Below are 26,656 nucleotides of genomic sequence, written 5' to 3'. Positions count from 1 at the left end.
GAGCAGGTGCATGCCACCATGGCTGGCTAATTTTTTTGTTGTTATTGTTGTTTTGTTTTTTTGTAGAGATGGATGACATAGGAAGACTCCACCTCTACAAAATAAAAAATTAGCTGGGCATGGAGGCTGTGCACCTGTCTGTAGTCCTAGCTACTCAGCAGGCTGAGGCAGGAGGATAACTTGAGGCTGCAGTGAGCCGTGATCATGACACTATACTCCAGCCTGTTGACAGAGTGAGACCCTGTCTCAAAAAAAAAAAAAGGTGAAACTAAGTAAAGGGTCTGCAGTTGTTTATTGTGCTATTTTTTTCAACCTTTCAGGTTTGAAATTTTTCCAAATACTTAGCCAGAGAGAGAAGTCCATGCCAGAGGCACTCCTAGATTCCTGGTTTCTTCTCACCTTATCTGCAAAACTCCTGACCAATAGGAGTGTCTTTTCTAAGCTCTTGGGTGCTGAGAGTCCCCATGGAGCACACAGAGGGATCTTCTGAGAAAGTAAGGTCCTTTAGGAAGCCTACCTTCCCACCCTCACTGCTCCCCACCCACAGCCTCTCCTGTCCAGACAGGAGCACCTGGGCCCTGATGGGTGGGCCACAAAGGGAGGCAGGATGACAGGCATTCTCCCACCATGCCATGGGGCCAGCTGAGGGAACCTGGGGACTGAGGGCTTCCAGAGTCACCCACCTAACTTTTGAGGAGAGGGGTCCCAGGCTGTAAGAGAAGAAATTCACCAAACGGCCCAGAGATTGTTGCTGACCAAACCTTTAGCGTCCCTTAGAATTCTCTAATTAGGTGATTCTGAAAGAAACCAGCAAGCAGTGCCTGCCTGGAGCCTTCATGCCTGAGCTAAGCAAGGCCTTCTAGGCACTCCCTTGGCAAGGGCAGCATACCTGGCTGTCCTGTCATTGACCCAAATCATTGTGCTACCCACCCCCGCCTCCCCATCCTGATCGTAGCTCTGGAGAGAGATTGAGTTTCCAGGATGGCTTCTCTCTCTCTTTTTCTCCCTCTCTTCTCCTGGAAAGCCTGGGGCTAGGCCCTACATGACTCAGGGCTCTTTTTACGTAGGCTCATGTAGGCGACGGCTATTAATCCTTTAGTCAATTCCCCTTCTGTGTTGGTGAGGGAGCCTGAAAGAGCGGGAGCCAGGAAGTTGGAAGGGGGCAGACAGGGAGGAGTTTGTTCTAGTGGGCTGCCAGGCTTGCCAGAAGAGCACGGGACTGGGAGTCAGAAAACTGGTAATCTGGACTCTTGTCTGCTGTGTAAACTTGATTGAAGCAGGGGATATCTCTGGGCCTTCATCAACTGCACTGTTACATGAAACCAAGTTTGGACATACAGACATTCCTGATTCAAGACCCTCCTCTTCTATAGAAGACAAAGGAGTAAAACTCTCAATGCCCAAACCAAACTCTTTTATCACAGATAGAGTCTAGCACAATGTAACAATTTGCAGCCAAGTCCCATCCTTCTACCCAGGATGACCAGGGGAAAAGAGGCCAAAAAGCATATGGCTTTGAACTGCCACCATTGATGTTTTGGAGTAGAAAAGGTTCTAAGATTTTCCACCTCCACCTGCCGGGAACTTCAATTAGGAAGTACCTTCCAAGGCCGTAATTCTGCTATGTCCTAGGCCAGAAACTAAGGAATATTAGCTAGAGGTAGAGAAATTCAAACTTTCACAAAGTTTCCTAGGGCACATAATCCCCCCAAAAGTTATTATATTGAACCATATGAAAATGCCAATATACGGCTGGGTGCGGTGGCTCACGCCTGTAATCCCAGTACTTTGGAAGGCCGAGGCAGGCGGATCACGAGGGCAGGAGATCGAAACCATCCTGGCTAGAACGGTGAAGCCCCGTCCCTACTAAAAATAGAAAAAATTAGCCGGGCGAGGTGGCAGGCGCCTGTAGTCCCAGCTACTCGGGAGGCTGAGGCAGGAGAATGGCGTGAACCCCAGGGGGCAGAGCCTGCAGTGAGCCGAGATCGCGCCACTGCACTCCAGCCTGGGCGACAGAGCAAGACTCCGTCTCAAAAAAAAAAAAAAAAAAAATGCCAATATACAACCACTTTTGACCTACAAAGGCAATTTCACGTAGCTCACCTAACAATATTATTTGACACTGGAATAATGTCAGTGGCATTACAGTCAGTGTTGTGAGCTGCAGAGATTAGATTTTCATCTGAGCTGTGGGTTGGATTAGAAATTCAGGCAAAGTTGCCAGCTGCTAGGCCAGCTTACCCTCCTTGCCAATCCAGACTTTCAGCCCTGGAGGTAGACATGTTGGCAGAGCCCTTGTTTGGACTCTGGTTGAGATTCTAGCATTAGCCTTCCTGGCAACTGGCCAGGGAAGCTGCCCAAGGTAGAGAGGAATGTATCATCCATCTATAGTCTGCTCTTCTTGTGTCCCGAATGCCCTGCTTCCTATCTTGGGAGCTGAAGATGGAGGAAAATTTAAGAAAGGAGGAAATGGAAATACTGGCCCTATTCATCCTCTGTCTAGTGGGATACAAGAGCGGGAACACACACTTGAAATCTCATCTGGTGCAGGGACACATGACCTAGTGATGGCTGGTAACTGCTAATAGGATGGCTGGGGGCTGAAGGGGTGTTAGTGGGAATGGGGAGACTAGAAATTGGCAGGGCTCAACTGGAAATTATTCATGGAGGAGGTGATTGCCAAACAGGATTTTAAAGAGAAAGGATAGATTTGATGGAGGAGGGGAGGGGAGATGGGGAGGAAGGGGTGTGCTGCTACCACCCGACTGAGGACACTCGGAGCATCCTGGAGAATCGGATACTCTGGCAGGTGAAGGAAGCTGTCTGATCCCACTCGCTGGAAGGCCTCCAGCCTTTGTCTGAGCCAGTACCGGTACTGTGGGCCGGATGGCATCTGGCCTCAGCAGCGGCCTGCCGCCTGTCTGCTTTCCTGGCACTTATGGACCATTAGGATGATTTTTTGATGTTTTCTCCCTGCTGTCCATATTACAGCCTTCTTTGTGGGGAGCACTCGTACGACATCTGTTAGGATGCAAGGACAGGCACAGCAAGCAGCAAGCATCCATTCCAGGAGCTTTCTGACCTTGTACAGGGGAGGACGGTCACCAGGCTTTGGGCTTGTCACCAGGCTCATTTTATTGAGACAGAGCATTTGAGATGGACAGAGAACTGGCACCTCGAGACTTGCCCAAAGACACTGGGTTAGTTTGAGGCAGAGCTGGGGGTACAGCCTAGTTCTCCCCACTCCAAGACTGGGACCTCGACCCCATCACTGCAACACTGTGTGACCAGATCAACACCAAACTTCCCTGGTTCCCAATGTCTCTACCCACATGGCAGAGAGAACTATCCCCGTCCCTCCAAGGTTGATGTGAGGTCATGTGCTAGGAGCAGTTTGGAAGACAGATTCTAGAAACCATAAAGGTGCTGGTGGCATGATTGTTATTGTTGCTGTTATTATTAACAATTAAGGTCGTTAGCACACAGAAAATGCAAAGAAGTATTTGGCACTGCCCGTATCACCGTGCAGCTCCTAACAGTCCCCTCCATGGCTCCTCCTCGCACACTGGGCCTTGAGCTGAGAGAGGCAGAGTAATTGAGAGGGGAAGCAGAAGTCCTGGGAAGAGGTGTGCAGAGATCTCCTCCTGCCGGGGTATTCTTGGCCCTACGCTTTCCTCAGGGTGTGCCTCCTCCAAAAGGTCAGAGGAAGTGCAGAGGGGAAGGAGGGGAAGCACTATTAACTCCATCCTTCCTTAGCAGCTGACTAAGTCAGGTTGGCTGCTGAGCTCTGATTTGGGATCTAAGAGTCAAGAGGGCGGGGCCACCATAATGTGACAGCACAGGCTGATTTGATTGCCAGAGCCAATCTGTCATTCATTTGCTTGTTCACTTATCCATTTATTTATCCAACAAACATGAAGCGAGCACAGACCATATGCCAAGCACTATGTTAAGGGTTTGGGAAGAAGTGGTAACCGGGAGGCAAAGGAAGGGCTCAGCATCACTGATGTTAAGCTCAGGGATGATTGTCCCAAGCCTGGGGACTCACAGCAAGCCCCGCTTGTTGGTAGTGCTCTAGGGAATTTGCATCTGTTTCCCTGGAGAGCACATTTAACCCTTGACTTCAGGGAGGTAAGATCTAGACCCGACGCACAACTGAGCTGGTAGGGGCTTTAGATGTCATTGCAGGGCAGCCCCTGGTGTTAGCAGTGAGACCATGGCCTGAATGGTAAAGGGCTTGCGCTTGTCCTTTGCTGAAGAAAGCCTTCTCCTGGACCAGGGCACGGTGCCGAAGCTGGGTGTGGGTCCAGCCTGGTTTATTCAGCCGCTCGGTTGGCCTCCCAGTGTTACCTGAATTTACCATCCCCTGCTTATATCCGGAGCCTCTGCCTCTGATGGGGTGGAGATGTTCTGTTGCTGGGATGCCCAGAGGAATCCAAATGGTACTGAGAAATAGAACAATACCTCTCCAGAGAAGCCCTCCAGTTCCTCCTCCGGTCTTTACCTCTCATTTCAGCCTCTTAATCCCTATTTTCAGAGGCAATGTGGTATAAAGGATAAAGGAGTGGATTTAGCTTCAGTTGGTACATGCTGTACACATCTGCACCTAGCCTGAGTTTTGCCCTCTTTAAAGTTTGTATAATATCGCCTTTCATTACTTACCCCATAGAGTGTTATGACAGACAAATAAGGTATTGTAGGTAAAAGCATCCCATAAACATTAAAGTGCTAGATATACGTAAAGCTTATTATTCCGGTGACCCCCTCTTCCTATTCCCCACTCTTCATCTCAGTTCCTTCTCTTGACTGCCCAACCCCTTGACCCCACTCCCAAGAACATCCTCCTGTTCTCTGTGTGTTCCCACTCCTGCTCTCACTGCATCCTCCCTTCTTGCTTAGATCAAGATCTAAAACACTTGTTGCATCCTTTTTTGAGACAGGGTTTCACTCCCATCGCCCAGGCTGGAGTACAGTGGCACAATCATGGCTCACTGCAACCTCAACTTCCTAGGATCAGGTGATTCTCCCACCTCAGCCTCCCTTGTAACTGGGACTACAAGTGCGTGCCACCAAGCCCAGCTAATTTTTTTTTTTTTTTTGAATTTTTAGTAGAGATGGGGTTTCGCCATGTTGCCCAGGCTGGTCTCAAACTCCTGGTCTCAAGCAATCTGCCCACCTTGGCCCCCCAGAGTGCTGGGATTAGAGGTGTGAGCCACTGCGCCCTGCTCTTGTCACATCTTAAATAACAATGACATTGGTAGAAGTAATAATCTGAGCTAACATTTATTATTTATGTGATAGGTATTAAACTTGAATCATCTCATTTAATATTCTCAGTGAACAGTGAGGTCGATATTAGCATTGCCTTCATTTTCCACATGATAAAGATGTTCATAAACCATAAGGCTAAGATGCACCCTTAGTTTAGTCCATTTATAGATTTCCTCTTTCCATGGCTGAGTGACTGACTGGTTGACAAGAACATGGGAAGTTTCAACAGCATTTATTGAATGTCGACTAAATGCCAGATGCTTCCAAATTATGTCACAACAACCACCTTCTGAGACAGGTACAGGCTTTTTCTTGGAGATCATCTGGTTGTGAGAACAGAAGCCTACTCAGAGAAGCAAAAGTAAAAGGGAGCTTTATTAGGCCATTACAGGGAAATAGCACAGAACTTAGGTGTGGGAAGTGTAGCCCCTCTGTGAGCCACACCTACATCCTGGAGCTGTAGCACTCTCTTCTTCACAGATGGGCTCCTGCTCTTTCATCCACAAGCACAGGACCCATTGTGGGTGAACCAGGCAGTAGGTTCCATCTCTCAGTCCATGTGGCCTTCCCACTTAGCTCTCCAAAGTAAATTAACTCAGTCTCTCAGTCCAAACGCCAACAGATGCTGATTCCAGCTTAGATCTGATGTCCTCTGCACTCCAGTGATCTGTGGCTTGTGGCAGGGGAGGGAGACTAATCAGGCCTATCTTTTCCATCAGGTCTAGGGGTGGGAGCAGACATTTCTAGAGGGAAAATTCATTGGCTTTAGGTTGATTCAACCCAACTACATTCTTCACCACACCAGACTCTCTCTAGGATATCTTAAAGATAATGCTCTGGTTGAAGCCCCTAAATAAGAGGGCATGCGAGTTGTCCCAGAATCTGTGGATTCAGCTGGGACTGGAAAAATAGTACTAACCATTTTTGAACCCCGCTTTGTGCCAGCCGATTAATATACATTATCTGTAATCCTTACTACACTCTTACAACATGCTATGGTTCCCATTTTACAGATAAGAAAGCTAACACTCAGTGAGTTAAATAGCTTGCCCAGAGATCATCCGGCTCATTAGGGTTGGGGCTGATATGTGACCCAGGCCTGACACCAAAGCTCACGGCCCTTCTAATACACAAAAAAAGGTTGTTTACTCTCCTGGAAGATAAGCTCCATGAGAGCAATGGTCTTCGCCTTGCTCATTGATATATCCCAAGCGCCCAGAACAGTATTTGGCACATAGTAAGTACTCAATAAAAAGTTATTTAGTGGATTTTGCTTTGGTAACTTTTGTACTCCTAGGCTTCCCAATGTCAGAGGGAAAAATGACTCAGACAGTGGGCCACTGAGACCAGTGGGGTAACCCTCTGGGTGTGCTTCTGGTCCCTAACCCCCACAGCCTACTGTTTTGTTTTTGTTTTGTTTTTTGTTTTTAGAGACAGGATCTCACTTTTTCTCCCAGGCTGGAGTGTAATGGTGTCATCATGGCTCTCTGTAGCCTCCAACTCCTGGGCTCAAGGGATCCTCCCAACTCAACCTCCTGAGTAGCTGGGACTAGAGGTGTGCACCACCACACCCAGCAAATTAAAAAAAAATTTTTTTTAGAAATGGGTCTTGCTATGTTGCTCAGGCTGGTCTCAAACTTCTGGGCTCAAGCAATCCACCTGCCTCTGCCTCCCAAAGTGCTGGGATTACAGGCGTGAATCACTGCACCTGGCCTCACAGTCTACTTTGATGGGGGACATTAGGAGCAATATAGAAAAGTCTGAAAGAAAGTATGACCCTGGATTTATCTGTGTTTTCTGTTTGTATTTCTGACCTAAGCCATTTAGCCCTGTAAGAGGAGCAGATGAAAAGAGATTTCCTTAACACTGGAAAATCCATTTACTGGGACTAGGAAACAGGATGCTGAAGTCTTATATTGATATAGCAAAGAATGCTAATTTCCACTGGGTTTTCAGCCCCGGGGGTCAGAGCTTACCAAATCCTGAATCCATTCCTGTGCCTTTCTGTATAAAAATGCCCTGTGTCCTAAATCACCTAGTTGGCCTTCCAATCCCAGCAGGTGGTGTTATATAAAAGTGCAGATTTGAGGGAGTCTGATGGAACTGGGTTCAAGTCTGGCTGGCCAGCTGTGTGACCGTGGACAAATTATTTAGGCTCTCAGACTCAATTTCCTCTGGAAAATATGAACACACACAAATGAAGAGTGATACATGTTCTGAGTGCCTGGTTCACTACTATGAGCCAGGGTAGTCATCGAATTTTAATTTTTCCTATCTTGTCCCTCCATTTCTCCCTTCCTTTTCCATGGAGCCTGGCACCAGCCTGCCCACCTGCTCCCTGCTAACCTTTGGGCTCAGTACATTTATAAAAGGGTCATAGCCCACTGTCTCCCAGTAACGAAAGGCCCAGAGGCCCCAGCCTCCTGCAACTCTCCATCAAAGGGCATGCAGGGGCTCCATCATTTCCATGAGACAGGTTACCCTCTTGGTGCCAGCTCTAGGGCTTTGCTTGATATTTGAGCAAGAAGAGTCCTGGTGAAATAAGGCAGAGTGGAGGGTAGAGAGCTGCAACCACCTCACCTTGTTTACTCGTGCCCTTCATTCCTCCCCTGGGAGTAGCGGCTGTAGAAGTCAATGCTGGGAAATCTCTTGTTGATGGAGGGAGTCAGACTGGGTGACAACACTACTTGTTTTTGTAGAAGCTGTAGCCCAAGGGTGCTATCACTATTTGGTCACCCAGATCAACTGTCAGCTGCACTGGAATTGAGCTGCCCCTGGATAAACAAGCAAGAGAGTCTCAGGCTGGAATCTCCCCTGCTTTTCCCAGCACACACCCACGCAGAGACTTTAGCTGTCAAGAAGTGGCAGCTTAGCCAAGATAATGCGTGAACCAGAACTTGCCTTTCCTGGCTGGAAGGGGCTTGGCATTAAGTGCAGTTCTTGCTCCTGCTTCCTATAGATCACTTAAGTGCTCCAGGCTCTCTTGGAACAGGGGGAATTCTCTGGTCCCCTCCCAGTTTCTCAGGGATGGCATCCAATGATGGAAGATGGTTTCAGAGGCAGTGACTTACAGACAAGGGTGTGAATATTAGCTGAGAGTTCATGTGAACAGGCTTATGGCAGCATGGTTTCTGAGATGCAGCGACTCGTTGGTTTTGGCTGCAGCGTTTTCACTGAGCCCACTCATCAGCCTGCAAGCTACTTGAAAGGAGAGTGATGCTTTAGTCATTCCTATATACTCGGTGTTTAGCACAGTCTTTGGCTCATAGAATGAGGATCAGTAAAGAATGGATAGATGGGCCAGGTGTGGTGGCTCATGCTTGTAATCTCAGCACTTTGGGAGGCCGAGGAGGGTGGATCACCTAACATTAGGGGTTCGAGGCCAGCTTGGCCAACATGATGAAAACCCATCTCTACTAAAAGTATAAAAATCAGCCAGATGTTGTGGCAAGTGCCTATAGTCTCAGCTACTCAGGAGACTGAGGCAGGAGAATTGCTTGAACCCTGGAGGCAGAGGTGGCAGTAAGCCGAGATCATGCCATGGCACTCCAGCCTGGGCAGCAGAGCAAGATTCCATCTTAAAAAAAAAAAAAAAAAAAAAGAATGCTTGGATGGATGGATGGATGGATGGATGGATGGATGGATGGATGGATATAAACAAATAGAAAATTTTCTCTAAACAAATAGACCACAGTGAACTTTACCTTCTTCCTTCCCAGGGCCACCCTCCCTGCTCAAAACCTCATCATCTCATGCCTGAATAATTGCAAAGCCTTCCTAATGACAGGCAGGGTGGTCTAGAGAAGTGAGTTCCAGACTGGAAGTTGGGAAACCTGGAACTTGAGCCACTTAAGTTGTTCTGTCACTTTTGGGAAATCACTGAACATTTCTGGGCTTCAATTTGTTCAGATGTAAAATGAAGAGTTAGGGCTAAATGTACTTCTAGGATGTTTCAACTCTAACATTCTCTGCTTCCTCCTACCCAAACAATGCTGCAGATTAATTATAGTTGGGTACCAACATTTAAAAGTAAGATCTCACTGCTGTCTTGCTCAGCTGGGCTTCAGTGACAGAGACTAGGGACATCTTCCTAGGAAGTTGGTGACCGGAGTTGAAACAATGGCCAGTTCCCCAGGAGACTTGGCTTAGGAATTGGTCTCCTAGAATTATTGAGCCCTTATCTAAGGAAGCTCCACCTTTCACTCTCCCTCTTCAAACTCATGCTGGGAGCTTGTGAGGCTCCCTGCAGCCCCGCTCTGTATGACTCTATGTGGCCACTATGCCAAGGTGGAGAGGAGGTCTGGACTGCATTTGGAATCCTGGTAATGGTGGTGATTCTCTTTTTACTTCTTTCTGGTGTCCAACATCCTCTAGTGTCACTGGCACAAAACAGGTCAGGCTATTGGAAGGCCACACTGCTTAACAACAATGTCAGGAGATCCAGGCTCTCAGCTATATTCAGATTAGTGAAGTGTACATTCTCCTAACTTGCTCAGCTTATCTCCTGCACCTAGTGCTATAAACAGTTGTGTTTCAGAGCTCCCCAGGCTGGCCAAATCCATAGTTCCAATCTCCAAAGTCCCTTGTCTAAATGGGGTCTAACTTCTGCCCCAGTTTAACCCAGGGCTGTTTCTGACTCAGCCCCTGTCATCCTGCCTGGGCCCTAGGCAACACTGCCTCTCTAATGCCCTAGCCAGACAGAGCATTCCTGTTTACCCAACTCACAGACTCTCCCTACTTTCTGAGTTATATGCTTTTCTTCTGCTAGTTGCTTTATAGCTTGGTCCATTATTCTGTGATCTAATCTACCTAGTTTTGCGAGGGTTTTTTTTGTTTTGTTTTGTTTTTCATTTAAAAAGCATCTATATTTTCTTTCATCAACTTTGCATTTATCACAGTCATCACTCCTCATTCAACACCCTTCCCAGCTTATATTCCCTTTTCTTTCTTTCTTTCTTTTTTTTTTTTCTGGAGATGGAATCTTACTCTGTCACCCAGGCTGGAGTGCAGCGGCATAATCTCGGCTCACTGCAACTCCGCCTCCTGGGTTCAAGCGATTCTCCTGCCTCAGCCTCCCAAGTAGCTGGAATTACAAGTGCCTGCCACTGTGCCCGGCTAATTTTTGTATTTTTAGTAGAGACAGGGTTCCACCATCTTGGTCAGGATGGTCTTGAACTCCTGACCTCGTGATCCATCCGCCTCAGCCTCCCAAATTGCTGGGATTACAGGCGTGAGCCACCGTGCCCGGCCGTATATTGCCTTTTCATAGGAACGTTGACATAGTTAAACCCTACCTTATCATATGATCATTCTTGTTTCAGTCACTTTTAGAGACACCACATTTCGAGGAGGGCTTTTGTTGTTTTCTCGGTGTACTTTAATCCAAATGGCAAATTTTTAGCCAGGTGGTTATTTTTTAAGAATATTTACTTTTTTTCCAGAGTATAAAAGTAATATGTAAAAAGGATCTCACATATACTGAGCACTTACTATATTTCAGGCACCAAGACACATGCTAAAACTGCATGACCTCATTCCCTCCTCATGACAATCCTAATAAGGAAGGAGTCATTCCTATCTTCCCTTTCAAAAAAAGAAACTAAGGCTCAAAGAGATAAAATACTTTTATCCAAGTTCCCACAGCTACCAAGTGGTGGTTGTGGAATTCAAACCATGGCTCTCAAACTTCAGAGTCCAAGGGTGCGGTGGCACGTGTCTGTAGTCCAGCACTTTGAGAGGTTGAGGCAGAAGAATTGCTTGAGTCCAGGAGTTTGAATCCATCTTGGGCGATATAATGAGACCCCATCTCTAAAAAATAAAAAATATAAAAATAAAAAAACAGTCGACCAGGCACAGTGGCTCACGCCTGTAATCCCAGCACCTTGGGAGGCCAAGGCGGGTGGATCACCTGCGGTCACGTGTTCAAGACCAGCCTGGTTAACATGATGAAACTCCATCTCTGCTAAAAACACAAAAATTAGCCAGGCATGGTGGCACATACCTGTAATCCCAGCTACTTGGGAGGCTGAGGCAGGAGAATCACTTGAACCTGGGAGGCGGAGGTTACAGTGAGCCGAGATTGTGCCACTGCACTTCAGCCTGGTGACAGAGCGAGACTCCATCTCAAAAAAAATAAATAAAAATAAAAAAAGATTCTGAGCTATGTACTGCCTCTACACAGGATCATCCTAGAAAGTGTGGAATATTCAGAAAAGCATGAAGAGAAAACTAAAACGTTCACAAGTCCAGACATAACTGCTAACATTTTGGTGTAGTCTCTTTTAGTCTTTTATATACGTGGGTGAGTATATACATTTTTTAAACAAAATTGGGAACACGTTGCATAATAAGATTTTGATTTAATTTTTTTTTCCTACCCAATACTAGATCATGAGCATTTTCCCACATCATGAAGAACTGGTCACAAGTCAGCCCCAAACATAGTCCAGTGGAATCCAATGATAGCAGGCAACCAGAGGCAAAGTATCTGTGGTTTTAGAAGGGAAATAAAGAAGCTGATGGGCTGGGCACAATGGCCCATACCTGTAATCCCAGCACTTTGGGAGGCTGAGGCTTGAGGCCAGGGTTTTAAGACCAGCCTGGGCAACTTAGTGAGACTCCGTCACTTAAAAAAATAAAAAATAAAAAAATTAGCCAGGTGTGGTGATGCACACCTGTAGTCCCAGCTACTCAGGAGACTGAGGCGGGAGGATCCCTTGAGTCCAGGGCTTTGAGGCTGTAGTGAGCTCTGATTGCACCACTGCGCTCCAGCCTGGGCAATAGAGCAAGAACTTCTCTCTAAAAAAAACAGAAAATAACAACAACAACAAAAAACAAACGGCTGGACACAGTGGCTCATGTCTATAATCCCAACACTTTGGGAGGCAAAGCGGGAGAATTGCTTGATCCCAAGAGTTTGAGACCAGCCTGGGCACCATAGTCAGACCCCATCTCTACAAAAAGTATGAAAATTAGCTGAGCGTGGTAGTGCATGTCTGTGGTCTCAGTTACTCGGGAGGCTGAGGTGGGAGGCTTGCTTGAGTCCAGGAGGTTGAGGCTGCAGAGAACCAAGATCGTGCCACTGTACTCCACCCTAGGCAACAGAGGGAGACTCTGTCTTAAAAAATTTAAATATATGAAGAAATGATTAGGAAAAAAAAAAGTACTGATGGCCATAGCCTTTGCTTTGGAAGCTGACTACCTGGAGCCAGCCTAGGTGGTGCACAGGGTCTGATCCTGGGATGAGAAATCAGAGAGGGGAGAAGGCTTGGAACTCTTGGGTCACCTTTGGGAGGTACTTTCTTCTATGTGTCTGGATCTCACATGAAGGTGTGAGAAGATGGGCAGGCCAACTTGTGTTTGAAGTGGGAGTCAAAATGTAAAGTGGCTTTTACACAGGCTCAGCTAAAGGCCAGGCTTCTAGAATAAGATGTGGAACACCCTAAATAAAGCCCCCTGTAAATCTGTGAGTGAGATTACTCATTCATGGTGGAGAGGCTGGCTCCTGCTGGTGATTTGGGTTCTCATGCTGGCCTGTGATTGGAGAGAACCATAAAGATTTCCTGCCTTCATTCTCTTAAATGTATATGTGTGAAAGAGAAGCTAAGTATATTTTATCTGCAGCTATATTTTTAAAGAAAAGAAGTGTTTTTTAAAAAAAAAAAAATCCAAGAATAGCACAAGAAGGGGCAGAGAGAAAGGAAGATCTGGAGGCTGTCACCAGCCAAAAGATAATTAGCAACCATGGGGCTGGGGACAAAGACAATGTCTAGTGTCTATGATGGGACACTAGATGGGAAAGTCCCTGTGCTTGTGGTGGGCCACTTGACACCCCTTGGCAGTTAGGTGGCTTTGGAATGACAGCCCGAGGTGCCAGCCTCTTGGAGGTTGTACCAACTGACTGCTACAAATTCAAGAGTGATAAAGAGTCCTGGTGGCCTCCATGACAGATACAGGCTTGTCCAAGGCACTTGTTCGGTGCAGGATCCAGGGCCAGGACATGGAGTCTTGGGTTCACCCATGAGCTGGTACCACCTTTTGCCATGACTCTGGGGAAGGCTTGGGCTACTCTATGCTCGTAGTTTGTCCCCTGGCCCATACCAAGGTTTCACCCCTCCACCTTCCTCCTTTCTGAGCATCTTGAGGACAGAAATGAGAAAAATGGAGAGAGATGCTTTGGGTTTCCATTATGAATATAGAGAGTTTTTCATCATTACATTGGTTATCTCAGAACCTCAGGGGTAACCAATGTAATGCAATGCATGGGAAGGAAATGGGGTATTATTGTTGAACATGCCACTTAACTGCTGCAGCCTTTTCACTCTCCTTAAAATATCAGATAATATCCTCTTGAATACCTTACAGGGTAAGGTAAGTGACAAGAATCACTTGAAATACTGGATATGAAAGTGCTTTGTATATCATGGAGTGCCTACAAATATACAGATTCGTATTTATGGAGATTTTTGCATGGGAAAGTCCCTCCTTACTCCCCTGAGGTTGGGGAGACCATTCATTTCTCCAGCTCCTATAAAATTTGAGTCCTCTTTCTTGAGTAGGATGGCTTCTCTCCACGCTGTAGAATGGGAGAGTGAATTCCAGTAAGTGCGAATGATGTGTTCAAAGTGGGTGAAAAATCTTGGAATCTTGGGGCATTAAAAAGAATTCCTTAATTTATTTCCACTCTTGACCAAGCTAGTAGGTAACAGTGTGACCTTGAGCAAGTCACTTAACCTCTGAGCCTCACTTTTCTCATTCGTCATTAGTTTGTATCCACAAATGATAGTTATGATAATCTAAGGAGAGAGTATGGAATCTAAATGGAAGTGCTTTGAAAAGTTAAAAGTGCTTCACTTTAGGGTGGGCGTAGTGGTTCACGCCTATAATCCCAGTTCTTTGGGAGGCTGAGAATAGCTTGAGCCCAGGAGTTCGAGACCAGTCTGAGTAACATGGGGAAACCCCATCTCTACCAAAACCAAAACAAACAAAACAAAACAAAACAAAAATAGCCAGGCATGGTGATGCCTACCTGTAGTCCCAGCTACTCAAGAGGCTGAGGTGGGAGGATCACTGAGCCCAGGAAGGTTGAGGCTGCAGTGAGCCTTAATCATGCCACTGTACTCCAGCCTGGGCAACAGAGACCCTGTCTAAAAAACAAGCAAAAAACCAAGTGCTGTACTTCACAGACCAGAAAAATTGAGGTCACGGAAACTCCACAGCCCCCACTCGTACCCGGCCAGGCATGTCACACTCTCCACTCTGGGGCCCAGGGTCCCCATACGCTAAGTAGGGTGTGCTCCAGGTTACCTCCCCTTCTTCCAGAGCTGCTGAGGACTAATGAGAACACTCACTTGCAGACGCTGTAATAGCCTGTTTTGAAGCATCTCAGATTTACCCCAGCCTTCCCTTCCATGGTGATGTAAACGGAGTGGCTTTCACGCACACATCCCAGAACCAGCCCAGTTTTTGCCCTTGTCCTCTGACATAATGCATGCATTGATCAATAGACATTTATTAAGCATGCCTGCCCCGTAAAGCTTGGAGCGAGGCCCTGGTCCCCTGGGTTTTGGCAGCTCAAGGACGGGCGCTCCCGGGGAAGCTGTGCTGAGAAGTCTGCTGAGCCACTGAAGCCACAGGGTTTGGTTTCAGGGAGGCCAGGTGAGGGGCAGGGTGAGAACTGGGAGGGTTGCCCAGGTGTGTTCCCCGGGTTGTGGTGTGGTGTGATGTGGTGGGGGACAGGACGAGGGTCCCTGGGGAGGGAGAGAGGTGCTTGGCTGGCTGGGTCGAGTGAGTCATCGGCCCCCTCTGAGCAATCGCTGCTGCCCGGGTGGAGTCGGCCCGCCTTATTTGGGGCTTCTGTGCTGAGCCAGGCCTCCAGGGCTAAGGCGTTTGTTTCCCCAGCTGCTTCCCGGGCCGCGCTGGTAGCCAGCTGAGCCCGGCGCCTGCGGCTGAGTTGCACCGCGCAGAGGCGGGGGGAGCTGCAGGTCCGAACTCGGCCGGCCCGGGGCGAGGGCGGGCGGGGAGCGGGGCGGGCTAGGGCGAGCGAGGCTGCCACACCCCCGGGACTCGCTGGTGCGAGGCTCAGCATGCCGGCTGCGGAGGTCCCGCACAGGGCAGCTTCCAGGCCTCCTGTCCCTAGAGCAGTAAATGCAGATCAGCACTTCTGCCCCTCACTGTACTCCCACTCTCATCCCCTTCCTCCCTCTACCACCACCAAAAGGCCAGAATTTTTAAGTTGATTGATATTTTTTATTAGGATAATAAAGTCAGATGCAGTATATTGAGTATGTTTTTTTGTTTCGTGTTGTGTTTTTGTAGAGATGGGGTCTCACTGTGTTGCCCAGGCTGCTCTCTTAATTCCTGGGCTTTAGTGATCCTCCTGCCTCGGCCTCCCAAAGTGCTGGGATTACAGGCATGAGCCACCGTGCCTGGCCTTGACTGTGTTGTTAAATGGCTATTTTAGACCATGAAATTTTCAACAAAAGTTCTTATTTAAGAGTCTTGATATTTTTAGATAGTTCCATGGCTGTCTTTGATCATACAAGTTAAAAAATGTTGCTGGTAGAAATAGGAACCATTTTTTTTCTTCTCTCTCTCTGTCTCTGTCTTTCATTTCTAGTTCTATCTCTTTTGTTTATTTCTCAGATGCACAAAATTGGATGAGTCAAAATCTACAGTTCATTTTCTTGACTGGTTTATGCATGCCTCGCTTTTACTGCTTATTTATATATGCTATTAATGTTTTTTATTAACCTAATGAACACACTTGAACCCACCACCCAAAAATGAGATCACTATCATTTATTTGCATCCACCTATGACCCCTTCCTATCCCATCCCCCCACCTCATCACCCAGCCAAACCACTGTCTTGGGCTGTAATGTCGTATTCACCATTCTCTTGATAACCATATGTATGCCTAAAGAAACATATTATTTGTACTTGCTTTATATGCTTTATCTAAAAAATATACTAGCTGGGCACAGTAGTACGCACCTGCAGTCCCAGCTACTCAGGAGGCTGAGGCAAGAAAATCACTGAGTCCAGGAGTTCGAGGCTGCAGTGAGCTTTGATTGCACCACTGCACTCCAGCCTGGGTGACAGAGTGAGCCTGTATCTAAATATATGAACACACGGCTAGGCACGGTGGCTCATGCCTGTAATCCCAGCACTTTAGAATGCCGAGGCAGGGGGATCACCTGAGGTCAGGAGTTCGAGACCAGTTTGGCCAACATGGTGAAACCCCGTCTCTACTAAAAATAAAAAAAAATTAGCCAGGCATGGTGGCGGGACGCCTGTAGTCCTAGCTACTCAGGAGGCTGAGGAGAGTCTCTTGAATCTGGGAAGTGGAGGTTGCAGTGAGCCAAGATTGTGCCACTGCACTCCAGCCTGAGTGACAGAGCGAGACTCTGTCTCAAAAAAAAAAAAAAGCAAAACAAAACCCTTTAGAGACAAACAAAAACAGAGGTTTCTACCAACAGACTACTCCACTAAAGCAACTTCTTCTTTTTTTTTTTTTTTCTGACACAGAGTCTCACTCTGTCCCCTAAGCTGGAGTGCAGCGGCACAATCTCAGCTCACTGCAGCCTCCGTTTCCCAGGTGCAAGCGATTCTCCTGCCTCAGCCTCCCAAGTAGTTGAAATTCAGGCACGCGCCTCCATGCCCGGCTAATTTTTTTGTATGTTTAGTAGAGACGGGGTTTCGCCATGTTGGCCAGGCTAGTCTTGAACTCCTGACCTCAAATGATCCTCCCACCTCGGCCTCCCAAAGTGCTGGGATTACAGGCGTGAGCCACTATGCGAGGCCTACTAAAGCAACTTCTAAAAGAAATAATTCAAAAGAAGAAAAATTATAAGCATACCTTATTTTATTGTACTTCAGACACTGCCTTTTTATTTTATTATTAAACAAATTGAAGGTTTGTGGCAACCCTGTGTTGAGCAAGTCTGTTGACGCCATTTTTCTATCAGCATGTGCTCATTTCATGTCTCTGTGTCACATCTTGGTAATTCTCATGATGTTTCAAAGTTTTTCATTATTATTATATGTGTTATGATGATTTGTGATCAGTGATTTTTTGGTGTTACTAATAGAATTGTTTTGGGGTGCTACAAATGGTGCCCATATAAGGCAGCAAACAATCAACAAATGTGTATGTTCTGACTGCCTCACTGACGAGCTGTTCTTCATCTCTCTCTTTCTCCTGGGGATTCCCTATTCCCTAAGACACAACAATATTGAAAGTAGGCCAATTAATAACCCTACAATGGCCTCTAAGTGTTCATGTGAAAGAAAGAGTCACAGGTCTCTCACTAGAAATCAAAAGCTAGAAATGATTAGGCCTACTGAGGAAGTCGTGTTGAAAGCTGAGATAGGCCCAAAGCTAGGCCTCTTGTACCAGTTAGCCAAGCTGTGAATAAAGGAAAATGTTCTTGAAGGAAATTAAAAGTGCTACTCCAGTTAACACACAAATGATAAAAAAGCAAAACAGCTTTATTTGCTGACAGGAAGGAAGTTCAAGTGGTCTGATTAGAAGATCAAACCAGCCACAACATTCCCTTAAGTTGAATCTTAATCCAAGGCAAGATCCTAAATCTCTTCAGTGTTGTGAAGGTTGACAGAGGGGAGGAAGCTGCAGAAGAAAAGTTAGAAGCTAGCAGAGCTTGGTTCTTGAGGTTTAACGAGAGAAGCTGTCTCCACAACGTAAAGGTGAAGCAACAAGTGCTGACATAGAAACCACAGCAAGTTAGTCGGAAGATCTAGCTAAGATAATTGGTGACAGTGGCTATGCTAAACAACAGATTTTAATGTAGGCAAAACAGCCTTCTCTTGGAAAAAGATGCCATCTAGGACTTTCATAGCTAGAAAGGAGAAGTCAATGCCTGGCTTCAAAGTTTCAAAGAACAGGCTGACTTTCTCATTAGGGGCCAGGGCAGCTGGTGACTTCAAGTTAAAGTCAATGTTTACCATTCTGAAAATCCTAGGGTTTTTATGTATTTTCCACCCCTCCAGGTTCAAGTGATTCTTCTGCCTTAGCCTCCTGAGTAGCTGGGATTACAGGCACCCGCCACCATGCCCTGCTAATTTTTATATTTTTAGTAGAGACGGGGTTTCACCATATTGGCCAGGTTGGTCTCAAACTCCTGACCTCAAGTGACCCGCCCTCCTTGGCCTCACAGAGTGTTGGGATTACAGGCGTGAGCCACCACACCAGGCTTCTAGGGCCTTTAATAATTATGCTAAATCTATTCTGCCTGTGATCTATCAAAGAAACAACAAAGCTTGGATGACAGCTCATCTATTTACAGCATGGTTTGCCAAATATATATATATATATAGATATATATATATTTTTTGAGATGGAGTTTCGCTCTTGTTGCCCAGGCTGGAGTGCAATTGTGCGATCTCTGCTCACTGCTATGTCTGCCTCCCGTGTTCAAGCAATTCTCCTGTCTCAGCCTCCCGAGTAGCTGGGATTACAGGCGCATGCCCCCATGCCTGGCTAATTTTTGTGTTTTTAGTAAAGACAGGGTTACATCATATTGGTCAGGCTGGTCTCGAACTCCTGACCTCAGGTGATCTGCCCACCTCGGCCTCCCAAAGTGTTGGGATTACAGGCGTGAGCCACCGTGCCTGGCCAGTTTACCGAATATTTTAAGCCCACTGTTGAAACCTACTCCTTTCAAAATACTACTGCTCATTGACAATGTACCTGGTCACCCAGGAGCTCTGATGGAGACATACAAGGAGATGAATGTTGTTTTCATGCTTGCTAACACAAAATCTATTCCGCAGCTCATGGAACAAGGAACAAATTTGACTTTCAAGTCTTATCATTTAAGAAATGTATTTTGTAAAGCTATAGCTGCCATAGACAATGATTCCTCTGATAGATCTGGGCAAAGTGAATTGAAAACCTCTGGAAAGAATCCACCATTCTAGAGGCCATTAAGAACATTCAAGGGCTGGGAATGGTGCCTCATGCTTGTAATCATAGCATTTTGGGAGGCTGAGGCATGAGGATCACTTGAGCCTAGGAGTTTGAGACCAGCCTGGCAACACAGGGAGACAAAAAGTGAAAAAGTTAGTCAGGCATGGTGGTGTGCTCTTGTGCTCTCAGCTACTCAGGAGGCTGAAGTGAGAGGATCGTTTGGGCCTGAGAGGTCGAGGGTGCAGTGAGCCATGATTGTGCCACTGCACTCCAGCCTGGGTGACAGTGAGACCTCGTCTGGAAAAAAAAAAAAAAAAAAGGAAAGAAAAAGAATATTCATGATTCATGGAGGAAGTCAAAATATCAACATTAACAGGAGTTTGGAAGAAGTTGATTCCAACCCTCATGGCTGACTTTGAGGGGCTCAGGATTTCAGTGGAGGAAATAACTGTAGATGTGGTGGAAATAGCAAGAGAACTAGAATTAGAAGTAGAACCTGAGGATATGACTGAATTGCTGCCATCTCATGATAAAACTTGAACAAATGAGGAGTTGCTTTTTAGGAATGAGCAAAGAAAGTGGTTTCTTGAGATGAAATCTACTCCTGTTGAAGATGCTGTAAATACTGTTGAAGTGACAACAAAGGATTTAGAATATTACATAAACATAGTTGATAAAGCAGCTGCAGGGTTTGAGAGGACTGACTTCAATTTTGAAAGAAGTTCTACTCTGGGTAAAATGCTGTCAAATATCAGTCCTTCATGGGGATGTAAAAAAAGAGGCCAGGCATGGTGGCTCACGTCTGTAATCCCAGCACTTTGGGAGGCCAAGGCAGGCGGATCACCTGAGATCAAGAGTTGGAGACCAGCCTGGCCAACATGGAGAAACCCTGTCTCTGCTAAAAATACAAAAATTAACCAGGTGTGGTGGTGCATTCCTGTAATGCCAGCTACTTGGAAGGCTGAGGCAGGAGAATTGCTTGAACCTGGGAGGTGGAGGTTGCAGTGAGCTCAGATCATGTCACTGCACTCCAGCCTGGGCAACATAGCAAGACTCCATCTCAAATAATAATAAAAAATAAAATAAGAAACGAAAGGAAGAAAAGGAAAAAATGCTGTCAAATAGTATCATATGTTATAGAGAAGTCTCACTAAAGAGTCAATCAATGCAGCAAACTTTATTGTTGTCTTATTTGAAGAAATTGTCACAGCTACCCCACCCATCAGCAAGCAGCCATCCACATTGAGACAAGACCTCTCCACCAGCAAAAAGATTACCACTTCCTGAAGGCTCAGATGATCATTAGCATTGTTTTTTGTTTTGTTTTGTTTTGTTTTGTTTTTGAGACGGAGTCTTGCTCTGTTGCCCAGGCTGGAGTGCAACGGTGCGATCTCGGCTCACTGCAACCTTTGCCTCCTGGGTTCAGGCGATTCTCTCAACTCAGCCTCCCGAGTAGCTGGGATTACATGTGCCACCATGCCCAGCTATTCTTTTTTTTTTTGGTGATTATAGATTAATGTAATATATACAGCCATCCTTAATGCCACAACATATCACAGATCACAAAAGTGCTTTCATCAAGTTACAACCCTAACACCTTACTTTTTTATGTCATCTAACTGCAAATAAATTTCTCCTCAGAGAATCAGTGCAGTCTTCTTTATCCTTTCAAAACTTAGCTGGAGTTGCTTAAACTAATTCTTAATACCATTCTGAAACTAGAAATATACTGTTTAGAACACAGAAATGCTAAGAAAGTACAAAGACTTTAGTATTTTTTTTCATTTTCATGATTCAAGTAGAAAACAGTGCCAAGTAGGTATTATTCTACATGGTAAATGGAAGAAAAAAATGTTTAGAATGTGAATTCACTAGACCTTTGCTGTATTCAGAAGTTAAGGATTTCACAGGTGAAAAGATTTCTCTAAGAGTTCTGAACTTTGTGTCTTCTCACATACTTTTAGTGTAAACACTGTAAACTTAACATCTGTATTAATGCTGTCTTTTTAGGATTAATGATTAACAAGGTAGAAGATACTTCATTTAAATTCTCAGACACATAATTAAGTGTGTATTAACCTTTTTGAAAGGCATTTTCAACGGAACTGGTGGTTTTTCAGGAAATTGCTGAATACCCACGCATAAATGCAGATATTGATGAAGTAGGATATTTGTATATTTGCTTTTTTTCAATCATTCAATTTTATGAACATGGGGTCTAAGCAGATTTCAAAACAAAGACCATTTATAAAACTGGACCATTTTAATGTTTACAATGTAATAAATCCCTTGATTGCAGACATATATGGCTGTTTGGTAGAAACATTACAGTAATGGCAGTTTTTTCAGTTGGTGTGTAGTCCTCAAATTATATATGAAATTGCTGTCAAACCAGTAAGACTGCATTTATGCAGCCATCATTTTCAGGACTGTTGGTAACCTGAGCATATTTTCTCCAAATAACTTTGCCTCCTTGTGTCACAAGGCCCAATTCGCTCACATTCACCTCAATGACAATATCTTTGGTAATAACACCCACAGTTGTATATGGTGGGGATGAGGGATTCTTCTTTACACCAAGTATTGGTGGGCAAAAGGTGGCTTTCAGTTCAAGATGTAATACACGGGCTTTCTTGAAATGCATATCGGCCTGATGAGTCTTTCTTATTTAGGTGGTTTTCTTGTAAAGCCATCTCCGACAAAGCAGAGTTTAGTAACCACCCTCTTCCATGCCTTCTTCTTTCTCTTTCCTGTTCAAACAACTTTTAATACGTCTGTTTCTCCCTGGGCACGTACTTTAGTCAGAGGGACTTCCCATTTTCCCACCTTCTCTTTTCATTTCTGTTTAATCATATTGGAAAGTACTTTGGCTCGAGATTGTCCCTCTCTGTCCAGCAGATAGGCAGGTACTGCTCCCTGTGGAGTCTTTTCATCCTTCTTTTGTTTGTTGTTTCTCTTTTCATGCATCTTGATAGTCTTTTTCATTTGTATTTTCTCAGCATGACACTGTTTAAGGTAAAGCTTAGCCTTCAGACCGATCATTTTCTTTGCCTTCTTTGAACGTTCATGAGCCTCTCGTTCATAAGCCTCTCGACTTTCCTTCTGTCTTTTTTTCTCATGGTAATCCAAACGGTATCCATAGTGTTTATGGTGTAATTCAATATATTCGTTCTGTGGCATGGTGACAGGCGCAGAACCACCAGGAGTAGCCCCTGAGGTGCGAAAACACTCTCAATTTTAAGGTCTCAGAGACTCTGCACAGGCCAGGACAGGAAAGGGTCACCCTTTTTTAAAAATATTTGTAGTAGAGACAGGGTTTCACCATGTTGGCCAGGCTGGCCTTGAACTCCTGACCTCAAGTGATCCGCCCCCCTCAACCTCCCAAAGTGCTGGGATTACAGGCGTGAACCACGGCTGATCATTAGCATTTTTAACACAGAATATATTTTAATTAAGGTAGTCACATTGTGTTTTTTAACCATAAAAACACTTAATAGACTATAGTATTGTGTACACATAACTTTTATATGCACTGAGAAACCAAAAAAATAATAAATAACCAGGAACTTGCCTTATTGCAGTGGTCTGGAATCGTACCTGCAATGTCTCCAAGGTATGCCTGTACTAAAAGGAAAGTCTAAGATTCAAGAAGGGATGATGGACTGAGCACTGTGGCTCATGCCTTATAGTCCTAGCACTCTGGAAAACCAAGATGAAAGGATCTTTTGAGCTCAGGAGTTCAAGAACAGCCTGGGCAAAATAGAGAAACCTCATCTCTAATAAATATTTAAAAAAAAAAAAAAAAGCCTGGCATGATGATGCAGGCCTGTAGTCCCAGCTACTTGGGAGACTGAGGTGGGAGGATCACTTGAGCCCAGGAGATTCAGTCCGCAGTGAGCTATGATGGCGCCACTGCACTCCACCCTGGCCAACAGAGGGAGACCCTGTCTCAAAAAAAAAGAAAAAAAGAAAAAGAAACGAAGACGGGATGATGAGCAAATAAAATGGTAACCATGGAGTGAAATCTAAATATTGATGTCAAAGACAAGAAATATCAGAAATATAACAATGTCTAATTGATAGGAATAAAATGAAGATATAATTTAAATCCTCAGTAACTATAGCATATGAATTGGAAGGTAAGGCCAGGCGTGGTGGCTCATGCCTGTAATCCCAACACTTTGGGAGGCTGAGGCGGTTGGATCACAAGGTCAGGAGATCGAGACCAGCCTGGCCAACATGGTGAAACCCCGTCTCTACTAAAAATACAAAAATTAGCTGGGCGTGGTGGTGTGTGCCTGTAATCCCAGCTACTGAGGAGGCTGAGGCAGGAGAATTGCTTGAACCCAGGAGGTGGAGGTTGCAGTGAGCCGAGATCGCGCCACTGCACTCCAGCCTGGGTGACAAAGTGAGACTGCGTCTGAAAAAAAAAAAATTAGAAGGTGAATATAGTAATTGGAGTTTAAGTGTTCTAAGGTCCTTATATTTTCTAGGGAAAAAATTAAAGATATTGATTATTAGAAGTCTTTATGTTAAGATTTCTAGGCTAATACTAAAAAACTTGGTATAATATAACTTCCAAACTAGCAGAGGGGAAGAAAAATGAAAAGGAAACACAAATGAAAATGATAGAAAATGTGTCAGTTAAAAAAAAATTTATGGTTGTGATATCGAAGAAAATAAAGATTACCATTTCTTGAGTAGCTCTTGTATTAATCACTTTGAATCATTAATCTTTATAATTTCATGTAATATATGTCAGAATGACAAGCCCAAAGCAGGCATTTAAAAATTATAGTTTCTGGCCAGGTGCAGTGGCTCACACCCATAATCCCAGCACTTTGGGAGGCAGAGGTGGGAGGATCACTTGAGCCCAGAAGTTTGAGACCAGCCGAGACCACACAGCAAAACGTTGTCTCTACAAAAACATTTGAAAATTAGCCAGGCATGGTGGCACACCCCTGTAGTCCACAAAGGAGGCTGAGGTGGGAGGATCGCTTGAGCCCAGAGGCTGAGGCTTCAGTGAGTTCTGATCATGCCACTGCATTCCAGCCTGAGTAACAGAGCAAGACCCTGTCTCAAAAAATAAAAATAAAAATTAGCTAGGCATGTGGGGGAAGCCTGTAGTTCTAGCTATTGGGGAGGCTGAAGCGGGAAGATTGCTCCATCCAGCCTGGTTGGCAGGGTGAGACCCTGTTGCTAAAAAAATATATAAAAAGCTGGGTGTGGTGGCTCACGCCTGTAATCCCAGCACTTTGGGAGGCCAAGGCAGGTGGATCACAAGATCAGGAGTTCAAGATCAGCCTGGCCAAAATGGTGAAATCCTGTCTCTACTAAAAACACAAAAATTAGCCGGGCGTGGTGGCAGGTGCCTGTAATCTCAGCTACTCGGGAGGCTGAGGCAGGAGAATCGCTTGAACCTGGGAGCTGGAGGTTGCAGTGAGCCAAGATTGTGCCACTGCACTCCAGCCTGGGCGGCAGAGCAAGACTCCATCTCAAAAAAAAAAAAAAGGAAAGAAACTTGTCCAAGGTCACAGAGCTTGGATTCCAATCCAAGTATTTGAAATTCAACCCAAGCTACTTTTCCCTTTACCATGTGGTACATTTTTTCTCTCTAATGCCAAAACATCATGTAACAGCCAAGACCATGAGTTTTTTGGACCTGGGTTTATGGTCCAGTTTCACCACAAGTTAACTGTAGAGCTTTAGGCCTCAGTTCCTTCAGTTGTTGAAAGAGGATAAAAATAGCTATCACAAAAGGTAGTAGGTTGGAAGATTGTGAGAATGCATGCCATTGGGGTGAGAATGTATCACTTGGGGTGGTGGAGATAAAAAATGAGGTCCCAGTTCAATGTAACAGCCGATGAATAGGCTCCTCGGGAGCAGTAAGAAGAGAACGGAGGTGGGGGGTGGGGGGAGGGCTGGGCACAGTGGCTCACGCCTGTAATTCCAGCACTTTGGGAGACCGAGGTGGGCAGATCGTGAGGTCAAGAGATCGAGACCAGCCTGGCCAACATGGTGAAACCCCATCTCTGCTGAAAATACAAAAATTAGCTGGGCATGGTAGTGAGCACCTGTAATCCCAGCTACTTGGGAGGCTGAGGCAGGAGAATTGCTTGAACCTGGGAGACGGAGGTTGCAGTGAGCCAAGATCGCACCACTGCACTCCAGCCTAGCAAGGGTGAGACTCTGTCTCAAAAAAATAAATAAATAAGAAGAAGAGCATAGGGACTGGGCACGGTGGCTCACGCCTGTAGTCCCAGCACTTTGGGAGGCCGAGGCAGGCGGATCACTTGAGGTTAGGAGTTCGAGACCAGCCTGGCAACATGGTGAAACCCTGTCTCTACTAAAAATACAAAAATTAGCCGGGCATGGTGGGGTGGCCCTCTAGTTCCAGCTATTTGGGAGGCTGAGACAGGAGAATTGCTTGAACCCAGGAGGCAGAGGTTACAGTGAGCTGAGATCGCGCCACTGCACTCCAGCCAGAGCAACAAGAGAGAAACTTCTTCTAAAAAAAAACTTTCCCAAGGTCAAATGGGTAGTGATGGTGGTGGTGGATCTGAGATTTGGGCTGTCTGTCCACAGAGCTTATGCTCTTAATCTCTGCACCATACTTTAAGAGGTGAATGATCACTGAGAAAGAGAGCTCTCATGTCTGGAAAGCACCTCAAAGGCAATATTATGAAAAAAGTGTGGCTTCTGCCAAAGTCGGGTTTGGATTCTGGCTTGGCTTCTTACTGTGTGAGCCTAGACAAAGTATTTAGCCAGTTTTCTCCTCTGTAAAATGGGAGTGATACGACCCATTTCCCAAGGTTGTTGAGAGGATCAAATGAGATACTAATACCGAGTAATCAAAAAGCCTGGAGACTTAGTTCCCCATCTTGGGTCGGGAAAGCCTTAGCTGTACCTGCTGTAACCAGGTGCCTGTGTTCTCTGAGCTGATGATGGGGTGACTTTGGGAGAGGAGAGGATGAACACAGATGCCTTTCTCCTGCTCTTTGAAAAGGTAATTTGTCTACCCTATGCCCACCACCCTCAATGTACTCCCACCATTGTCTCCTACCACACACAAGCACGCTGCATGGTATTCAGAAAGCCCAGTCTGTTTCTCCACCCCTTTGCCTTGTCACTCAGCTTTGCCAGGTCCCTTGAGTTCTTTGATGTTGTGCCAGGCTCTGTGTGGGCTCCCAGCCCTGGGCATGTCTGTGGTGACTGACCTGTGCCCCACTGTCCTCCACCTCCATTACCACAATGGGTCTGAACTCTCGGTGACAGCAGCTGCTGGTCCACATCTGGAATTTAGCTCTGCTCTTCCCTTCTCCACCCTTCTCACCTGTCTATACCAGGATGACTCTTCCATCTGCTCTTCTTCCTTCTCCTATTTTTATTTATTTATTTTACTGTGATAAAATATACAGAACATAAAATTTGCCATCTTAACCTTTTTTTTTTTTT

General features: G+C 45.6%; 1 protein-coding gene and 1 pseudogene across 12 annotated transcripts in view; one reads left to right on the top strand and one right to left on the bottom strand.

The window, feature by feature from the left end:
* The window catches only part of ATP2B4 (ATPase plasma membrane Ca2+ transporting 4), a 117,265-nt gene that overhangs the window by 8,786 nt on the left and 81,823 nt on the right, over positions 1-26,656 (top strand). The window lies entirely within an intron of this gene.
* On the bottom strand, positions 21,574-22,463 carry LOC107969778 (ribosome biogenesis protein NSA2 homolog; annotated as a pseudogene).

This window comes from Pan troglodytes, chromosome 1 (genome assembly GCF_028858775.2).
Source record: "Pan troglodytes isolate AG18354 chromosome 1, NHGRI_mPanTro3-v2.0_pri, whole genome shotgun sequence".
NCBI lineage: Eukaryota > Metazoa > Chordata > Mammalia > Primates > Hominidae > Pan > Pan troglodytes.
The sequence above is the reverse complement of the archived record's forward strand: the minus strand, read 5'-3'. Positions and strand labels throughout refer to the sequence as shown.